A 9,706-nucleotide genomic window follows, 5' to 3' on the forward strand; every position below is an offset into this window, starting at 1 on the left:
AATGTCACTTGAACATACCCATTCAATAAGGAGACAAAGGGGCCATGATGGCCTTTTTCCCCTGCCCTAAAAATCTGGAAAGCAACTGGGTTTTCTATCACACTTTTGGGGATTTGAACAGCATCCAGACATCTGTAAGACGTGTATTTTTAATCACATCTGACTTTCACTCCCAAGCCTTGTGTACCAAAACTTGAAACCGCCATGTGGCCTACAAGTCTGTAAAGAAACCCCCGCCCCCAAACACGTGAAGTTTCCAAAAGCATTTGTTCCCAATTTCCACAGTTTGGGTTAGAGTACTTCCATAGGGCTCCCTGACTCTTGGAAAACTGGAAACCTGGCTTGATTTGGCTATGTTTCTGTTAGCTACACCTTCCCAAGAGGCTTGCTGTAACTCTCTTTCTCATCTGAGTAATTTTTTTTTCCAGGTGCCTGGAATGAGAGAATAATTTTACAACTAAATAAGGAAAACATTTATTGAGCATTTATTAGGTATCAAAGTCAGGAAAGCTTGGTAGATAATATTGTGTCTGCTGTCACTGAGCTTATTGTCTCTAGTTGAGAAGGAAGACACAGGCAGGTGAAATGGTCAATAACAATCAAAGATGAAAATGACTATCTGGAAAAAAACATAAGACAAAAGTTATGTTGACTACTATCGCCAAAGGATGGAGTATAAAAAACGGCAGAGAGAGCATTACGAAAGAGATGCCAAATGAGCAAAGGATTTTAAGAGGTTGACCAGATGTACCAATTTAGCTGTATTGTGGTATCCTATCGGCTTCTTTCATTTATGAAAGTGTCCCAGTTTGCATGAGAAATTACATGGCCACACCCTGTTTATAGAAGAGATACAAGGAAGAGAGAGTAGGGAGGATATTCCAGAAGGAAGTAAATGAAGATTATGAGCAAGATCAAAGAGAAAAGAACATATTAGTCATGTGCCAAAGCTCAATGAGTAAAGCAGTATGTGTGGCAACAACAGAAAAGCACAATTACTACCAATCCACTACTTTGTAAAGTTATACAAAAGAACATTCTGGTACACAATAGAATAAACAGAAAATAGAAATAGGAAAGAAAAAAGATTCACAACTGCCTATGATTTCTCCCACCCAGTGTTCACCATTAATGTTTGGTTGGGTATGATCTGAGAGATTTCTTTTTCTATGCAGATGTCATCCAAAATATGGCACCATATCAACCATATTTATCTTAAATATGCCTTACTCAACTTCTATATTATGAATATCTGTCTATGTCAATAGATTTATTTCATCTTTGATAATTGTTTCATAAAATTCCATTATACAGATAAATTGTGATATCTTAGACAAGTTCCTAGGTAGGATATTTGGGACCTTCAGACTATAATTTTTTGCTAGTTGAAAACAGCATTGCAGTGAATATTTTTATAGAAAATCTGTGTGTAGTTACCTGATTACTCTCATATAATACATAATTAGACACAATTTCTAAGTAGATTTTCTTTCCCCCGAATCTTTAAATTCACCATGGAGAAGCTGAATCAACCAGGCCATTCATCTGTCGTCATTTTGTCCCCAAATGACCAGAAACAATAATTTTTCCCACTCTCTGACATTTCTCCATTCTCATTACAGCCATCTTAGTGTGCCTGAGGTATTGTGATAACCTCTTCATTTATCTTATTTCCTCCACTCTAGCTCTGACCAAAATAGTCTCCACAATGCAGAAAAACAAGTTGTTTGAAAACATTGCCCAGATTATGCCATTTCTCTGCCTAAAACCTCTTAGTTTGTTCCAGTGAAACACACAACCTAAGCTCTCTAGCATGATGCTACATGACCCAACCTATTCCAGTCTCCTGCCCCAAGCCCACTGCCTATTACACTTCAGCCCCAGTGGCCACCTTCAAGTTCCTAAAGCAAGCCAAACTCCTTCCTGCTTCTGGGTCTTCACGTATCTGTTCCTGAAATACTTTTTTCCTGTATAGCTTTGCTCAAATTACAATTGCACTAATTTGTTTCTAACTTGCTTTGTTCAACCTTTTTCGGTAGACAGTAAATTCTATGGTGACACTAATGAAATTAGTTTTGTGGGGTTTTTTTTCCACTGCTGATGTGGAGGTCCCCCTAATAAGGTTGATTGGCATATAATAGGTACTCCGTAACTAATAGAGAGGTAAATAGATGATGAATGATATCAGTGGCCCCAGACCCAAAGAACTGCCCTAAAATAAGACTGTGTCTTCCATTTTTGGTCAGCATGGCATTCTAAAAAATCTAGCTAACTGTAGTAAGTATGTAAGCATTGTTGCCATGAGATGTTGTCATGGCGTTTGTACGCCAGGAGAGGAAGGGCCTGGAAATAGACTAATGTTATCAGTAAACTACCTAGAATCTGGCATCTTAGATACTCCTTTAGCCCTATGCATGGGCCATTTGTTGGCTGAAGGCCAAGCCAAGGCCAAAATTGAAGCAGGTAGTCAGAACACTACCAGCATGACTTTCAGAAGGAAAGAAACCCTCTGTAATTAGAAGTTACCCTAGGGGCTGGGATGAGTGACACAACACAGCCGGCCCAGGATGACCAACAGGATTAGCTGGGTCAAGGCATCAGCCAGCCAAAGCAGCCGCGACAGGCCCAGCAGATGCCAAGGAATGATCGTGTGTCACCTCTGCGCATCCCCATCTGTTCGTTCGGCTGACCCTAGAGCTGGCCCCAGCTTTTTTTCCGAACTCCCAGGCAGCTGGGATCCGAGGAAAATGAGTATCATGCAAGAGTGTTTAGCAATTGTGTGTCTGAAGTGCTCATAAGTCATGGAAATGACCAAGGCGAGGTGTCAGCTTACAGTTTCTGCATGCTTCTCCTTACTACAAAGGCTATCCTCCACAGTCAGGGAGAAGGGAGATGGTGGATGGCAGAAATCTCTGCACAGGTAATTTAGGGGATAAACAAATCAGAGGGAGCTGGCCAGAAGTCTGTCTTGAGCTGTGCCTTTACAATACCGCAGGCTCACTTAGACTGAGAGAGATCTCCTTGGGCCCATGGGCTCTGGATTTTGAGTGGTAGCTTAAAATTGACCCCCTGCAGTTGTACTTCTGTGTGACCCTCTTAACTTTGCTGAGTTTCAGTTCCCTTATCTGCACAATGGGAATCACAGCCCCTCACAGCTCTAGGGGGAGGACTAAATGACACAAAAACCAGCTCAGTGCATGGAAAGTTCTGATAAATAATAGTTGATTTTATTAATGTTGATACAAGGTTTAGAAAGAAATCAGAGAATCTTCCCCAAATTCCCGAGGCTTTGGAATCCTTCTATAATGTTAGTTTTTCCTGCGTCTCATCTAGTCTAAGATATTCTCTCAGATCTTCCCTGGTCAAATACTTTAGTGTCCTTTTATATCTCATCATGATTGACCTTGACTGATTGTTAATGGTTGCCTAGAGTGAAAAGGTATGCTGTGATCCATTGGCAATGTCTATCTCAGGATGAGCAGAGGTGACCTGAGTTTCTGATATTTGCTATCCATGAAGAGCTGGCATCAATGTGGTATGAAATTTCTACTACCAAGACAGTTTACCCTTCTTCCTGAGGTTATTTCTGGCCTCGGCAGGAGGCACTTACCTCTCTACCTTACCCAAACATTACTGCATGGCCTAGGTTCCCTCTTCTAGACGACCCTACCCTCATTCCCAACAAGAAAAGTGTAAAACAACCATATGCTACCAAATGCATTTTTCTTTTCCAGCATCTCTTTGATTCTCTTTCATGAATCTGAGTCATCTCTCCACACCCACCAGCGATCCCAGCTGAAATTACTGTTTTCTATAGCACTTCAACTTTTCATATCCTCAGGACCTGCTTTCTATCTGATTCAGAAGTCTTTGGAGGGTGGAGGAGGGCACCCAAGCCTTCTCTCCCGCATGGAATTCTTGCTGAAATGTACTTTCTCCTCCACATCAAAGTCCGTTGGAAACACAGAAACCTCAGCCCATCAGGGGTTAGATACATATATAAATACATCCATCAAATTCTCAAACCCTGGTCTTTATCAAGAGTAACTCTTTTATAGGGGCATGAGAGCACGTTTCATAAGGCTGCTGGCATGATCAGTGGCCTCACACCCCGCAGGGGTGATGATGGGCATTCTCCTCGCCATTGCCCCGCTGTCCCTGCTGTCCATGCTGCGATCCGTGTGCTCTCAAGGCCTGAGTGCCCCATTCCTAACCATCGCTCAGTCGAGGCTGGTTTAAGGAACTCTTACCAAGTAGCCACAGAATCTGTGCTCAGCAGGATGCAGGCCACAGGTTCTGCAGCAAAGGAAATTCCATTACAGAGGCAACGTCAGCCAGCCCCAGAAGAGCCAGCTTCTTGGGCCAGAAAGCTGAGCTGACAGACAGATCTGATGAAGCTCCCTGCAGCAGGAAAAACTCTGGCAGCATTTTCTTTCCCAACTCTTGCCTCAGTCAGGGAAAAAGACCTAAATCATTATATCTCCGGGACGATTATCGAAGCTTGATTCAAAGGGAACAGGAAGGGAGAGGGGGAAGCATCTTGTTTACAATACAGGCTCCATACCGGCCGGACCTGTGATCCTAGTTATCCCTTAGGTCAGAACCTAGGAATCTGAATTTCACCTACACATGCTCACGTAGGGATGCATATATAGGCTGTGTTGCTTCTGCACAGGAAGGTTTTGAACTGCAAAGAAAGAGTTAACTGGTCAACTCTAGAACTACCTTGCTCTTCACAGACCAGTGAAGAAATGTGTTGCTTGATTGCTGAGTAGAACAAAGTTTCATAGCCCCGACTTCCCAGAGGCAGGAAATATTTTCAGCTCTTATTCGTCCCATGACAGCTCTTTTGTTGTGGGGGCTCTGCTGTCCACATGCAAGCTTTGCACCAGTCTCAATATGCAAGTTAAGTTTCTCCATCTACTGTCATCTTCTTGGATGGATACATTCCATCGCAACATCTGGTGCTGATAAGACCCAGTGGGAAAAACAGGTTTAAATCATATCAGTGACAGTCCCTCTTGAAGTTTAGGAGATTGAGAATGCCATGCTCTTTCCCCCCCGCCCCCCACCACTTGTAGTTATTTTGCACCTGCCTTTGTTTTACTTCTGGTTCCTTTTGGTTGCAAATGACAGAATTTCCTGAGATGAGTTTAAGAAAGAAAGAAAAAGGAAGGAAGGATGAAGGGAATATGGAGGGTTATAAGGTGCCAAGGGTAGTTTTGGCAAGAAGGTGGAGAATACAAGCAGGCTACCCAGGGATCTAAAACCAGGATCTTGGCAAACATCGGTAACCATAGCAGACGTGGTTGACTCTCTGCCCAGCATTCTCCTTGCCCTACCTTCTTCAGAGAGTCCCAACTCCCCTCCACACCCACCATTTCCCTGCAGGGCTCAGCGGTCTACAGAAGATCCACCCAGCTCCCATTGTTGAATTGAGAGGTCCAAACCACTGACTCCCCTAGCAGATTTATAGGATTTGTAGTATCCCCTGTACTTACCATGAAATGAAATTCAGGAATACATATTTTATAAATTCAGTCTAATTCCCTAACTGCCATGTAAAAGACACATAGACACTTCATTTAATAAAGTTATATGCATTTCGATCAGAAAACGCCTAGCCTGACTCCAATAAGTATACAATGACAAGTGGGAAGATTGTGCTCGAGGGAAGATACAGTCTGAATCAGAGAACTTTTGAGTATACACTAGGGTTTCTCAACCTTGGCACTGTGGACACTTGGGGCTCTATAATTATTTATTGTGGGGAATGCCCTACTAGATGTCAGGAGCACCTCCACTCCACATTTCAGGCAACCAAAAAGGACTCCAGTCATTGCCAGTGGGTGGTGGGAACAATCAGGTCTGGTGGGAGCCACTGGCATAGACTGGATATAAGGTGTGGGGTTTTTTTGTTTTTTTGTTTTTGTTTTTGTTTTTTTGGTAACTCCAATACAACAAACAGTGTAGTTGTCAGTGATGTGATTTTTCTGTGGTGACCACTTCCTAGTAAAGTTCCAACTAAGCCTATAGTAAGGCCTGCCCTCATTTCATCCAATGACTGCACAAAACAAGGCTCTATGTTTATATGTAAATCGGAGTCATTTAATACAAATAATTAGAAACAAGGACATTTCCATTTGCAGGTCAGGGAAAAATAAAAATGCTTTGGGAACCAATCTGGCAGTTCTTTAAAATCTTAAACATAGAGTTACCATATGACCCAGCAATTCCACTCCTAGTTATATTCCCAGGAGAAATGCAAACATGTGCTTTGCAAAAACTGGGGCAGGTGCATGAATTCCCAAAGTGTTATTCATGACAGTCCCAAAGTGGAAAGAATTCCAGTGGCCATCAACTCATGAATGCATGAATAAAATGTGGTATATCCATACAATGGAATATTATTTGCACTAAAGAGAAATGAAGCTCCAATGCATGCCACAACGGGGGATGAACCTTGAAAACATGCCAAGAAGCCAGTCACCAAAAGTCACATATTGTTTCATTCTATTTGTAGGAAGTGCCCAGAATAGCCAATCTATGGAGACAGAAGTAGTTTAGGTATTGTGGGTGATGAGAGGGTGGGGGGAGGCTGATTGCTGTGGGAGTCTATTTGCCACACAGGCAATGAAAACATTCTAAAATTGATTGTTATTAGAGCTGCAAAATTTTAAATAATCTAAAAAGAATAGACTGTATATTTTATATAGGTGAGTACTATAGCATATGAATCATATCTCAATAAGGCTGTTTTTTTTTAGAAGATTTATTAATTTATCTTAGAGACTGAGCACAAGCAAGGGAAGGAACAGAGAAAAAAGGAGAGAGAGAATCTCAAACAGACTCTGTGAGGAGCCCAATCTTATGACCCTGATCTCATGACTTCAAGATCATGACCTGAGCTGAAACCAAGAGTCAGTAGCTCAATTGACTGAGCCATCCAGGTACCCCTCCATAACGTTGTTATTTTTTTGAAAGTCCTACAGGTAAGAGGGCAGTTCATTATTGTATGATTCTCTATTGCAGTTCCCTTACCCTCCATAAGACATTTAGCTTCTCATCTACTTGTTTCCCCAAATCATTGTGAGGAAAATAACAGCCTCTGCAATGTCCTTACAGGGCTAGTTTCAGCCCAGTGGAAAACCATGAACCACTGGTCTAAGCAATTTGCATAAATGAATTCTTCCTTGCCAGAGATTGGTTCAGGAATTCAGACTTAAACCAATCAGTAAATGTTTTTGGTAGTCTCACAACTTTGTTGGCCTGATCAGACAGTAGGAACCCTTTTATCCAATGGTTTGGGGCAGAATCTGGTTTTCTCTCCCTGACTGCGCTTGAGCAAAGACACCCATACTCTTAATTGTCTCTGACAGCCATCTTGAGATGGTGAGTGGAACCAGCTATAGAATGAAGCCAGTGGTGTGGATAGAGGATGGAGAGAAATAATCTGGGACTGTTGCTAAACCGTTAAGTAACCTGTCCTAAAGCCCAGCTTACCCTTTGATTTTCTGTTCTGTGAAATAATACATTTCCTTATCATTTGGACCATTTAGAGGCCTCTTTCCTATGAAATAGGAACCAAAGTGGACAGAGGACAGGGAAAGAGATATGCTACTGCCCTAACACAAGCTGAGGTCCCAGGACCTCTGTCCCTTCATGGGAATATTTCCAGCTCTGTCCAAGAAGTGCAGGAAGTGGCATCAACCATGTCCTCAAGGGAAGGAAGATAATAGTGAGTGCCCCAGCCAGGAGGACTGGTTTCAAGGAAATTGGAAATTGCAGACCAGGCTGACTAGAGGACCAAGGCAAATGGAAGAGCTGAAGAAAACATATTCAGCTGCTAGGATACTCAGAGTTCATCTCTGCCATTTCTGAAGATGGATAATAGCTTGTAGCTATTCTGAAGCTTGCCTTTTATTCACTTAAACATTCAAAAAAAAAAAAAAGAATTGTCTTATGACCTTTTATTGATGAGTCCAATATCTGAAATCTTTATAATGATGTTTTTGCTTTTTATTGTTTCTGCTGGTTCTCACTCTTGGTGCCTTGTTTCCCTATGTGCTTGATCATTTTTAACCATACATTGGTCATTGTTCTTAAAAAGTTTTGTAGGGATTCTGTGTGACTTAAGTGGAAGATGCCAGGCTCTCCAATCTTCTGAATGTCCTCAGCCACATACTTAGATACATAATGAGTCCAGGATACCTTTAAAGTAATTTCCTGAGTTGAGACAACAATAGACTTTGTGACTGAGGAACGTGTCATCAGCATCAGTAGCTGTATTCCCACCATGACTATGCACTGACTCCACACATGCATAAGTCTAAATGCTCCAGATGTTATCACACTTAAGCTTCACAGAAACCTCATGATGTAGCTCTTGCCATTACTCCCCTAGTACAGAGAGAAAGCTAGGGCACAATGCACTAAGAAATTCTGAAACCCATGGTCCCATAGCCAGCTAACAGCAGAGAAACTAAAGTCTTGTAAAGCCCAATCCTCCAGAGCCTACAAAGATAGTGAGTACTTAACAAATGCATTTGATGATAGTTATCCCGGCCAACGTATTATTCTTGTGAGTTTAAAAAAAAAAAATGGAAAAAAAAGTTACAGGTTCCACTGGATTTAGGTTTTGAGATGAAGTCCTCCAATCTCTGCTTCCCACCATACACTGTGTGGATGGATTTTGTGTGCCTGTAAGTGAGACATCCAACAAGATGTGGAGAGGCAGTCAAATGTTATACATAGAACAGCAGGCCTGGGCCATGTTCCAAAGAGAGTAGACCTCTGAGAATCACAAATATACCACTGAATTCACAACTAAAATGTAAAAATAGCTTTTAGGAGAAGAGAAAGTTTTGCAGAGGTAGTGTCAGTAACAGCCTGGATAAGTTATGTGGGAATAAAAATGGACAGAAACTTTGTGGCGCTGCAGGCTAATGCTAGGTCAGCAAATAAATACGCACCGAGGATTCCCAAGTGCGACTTTCTGCAGAAGCTCATTAGTCTGCTTCTCTGTTGAGATTCTCACTGACCCATGGGCCCATGCCCTCAGTTGCTCCGGAGGCTGCCAAGGCAGGTCGTTAAGCCACTGGGCCAGGTGAGCTAAGGCATTGTCACTGCCTTAGGTCTGGCCTTCCTCCTTGTTCACCCAGATAATTGGAATTGATGCCAGACAGGACTCCAGCCTCTAGCTGTTGGCAAGCTCTTTCAGGACAGGGACTGTTGATCTTCTCATCCTTAATTCTCAGCACAGTGATGACAGAATTACCCACTGGCTCAGGTCACAATGACCTCTTAATCATCTACTCTCTGCCTCTCATTAATGACATAATGGTAAGCAAAATCTCCATGGTCCTTGTTCTCGTGGGGTACATGGTCTAGGAAGGGGCATAGAGTAGTCAAATAATAAAAGCCAAGTGCATAATTACAAAGCCTAATGAATGTTATAAAGGAAAGGAATCAGGACATTGAGAATATGATCTTTGCTAAGGGCTCAGGGGAAGCTGTCAATAAAAAGTGACATTTGAGCTGAGGTCCAAAAGATATATAATTTAATCAACTTAAGAGAAAAATATTTCAGATAAAGGGCACTATCCTGCAAAGGCCCTGTGGTCAATGAAGGGGAGGCACAGAATAGTTGATCAATAAAAGTTGGCTATATGAATGAATGGGTGTCTCAAAATAAGAACTGGCATGT

The 9,706-nt window shown here is 42.1% G+C and overlaps 1 long non-coding RNA gene across 1 annotated transcript; it reads right to left on the reverse strand.

The window, feature by feature from the left end:
* Nucleotides 1-503: 503 nt before the first annotated feature.
* LOC309847396 lies at nucleotides 504-9,273 on the reverse strand. Its single transcript, XR_014302431.1, has 3 exons — nucleotides 8,973-9,273; nucleotides 4,726-4,967; nucleotides 504-619 (listed from the first exon to the last, which is right to left on the reverse strand). It is a non-coding gene; the product is annotated as an uncharacterized lncRNA (long non-coding RNA).
* Between the last annotated feature and the right edge of the window lie 433 nt (nucleotides 9,274-9,706).

The sequence above is a fragment of the Mustela nivalis genome, assembly GCF_964662115.1.
Source record: "Mustela nivalis genome assembly, chromosome: 1".
Classification (NCBI taxonomy): domain Eukaryota; kingdom Metazoa; phylum Chordata; class Mammalia; order Carnivora; family Mustelidae; genus Mustela; species Mustela nivalis.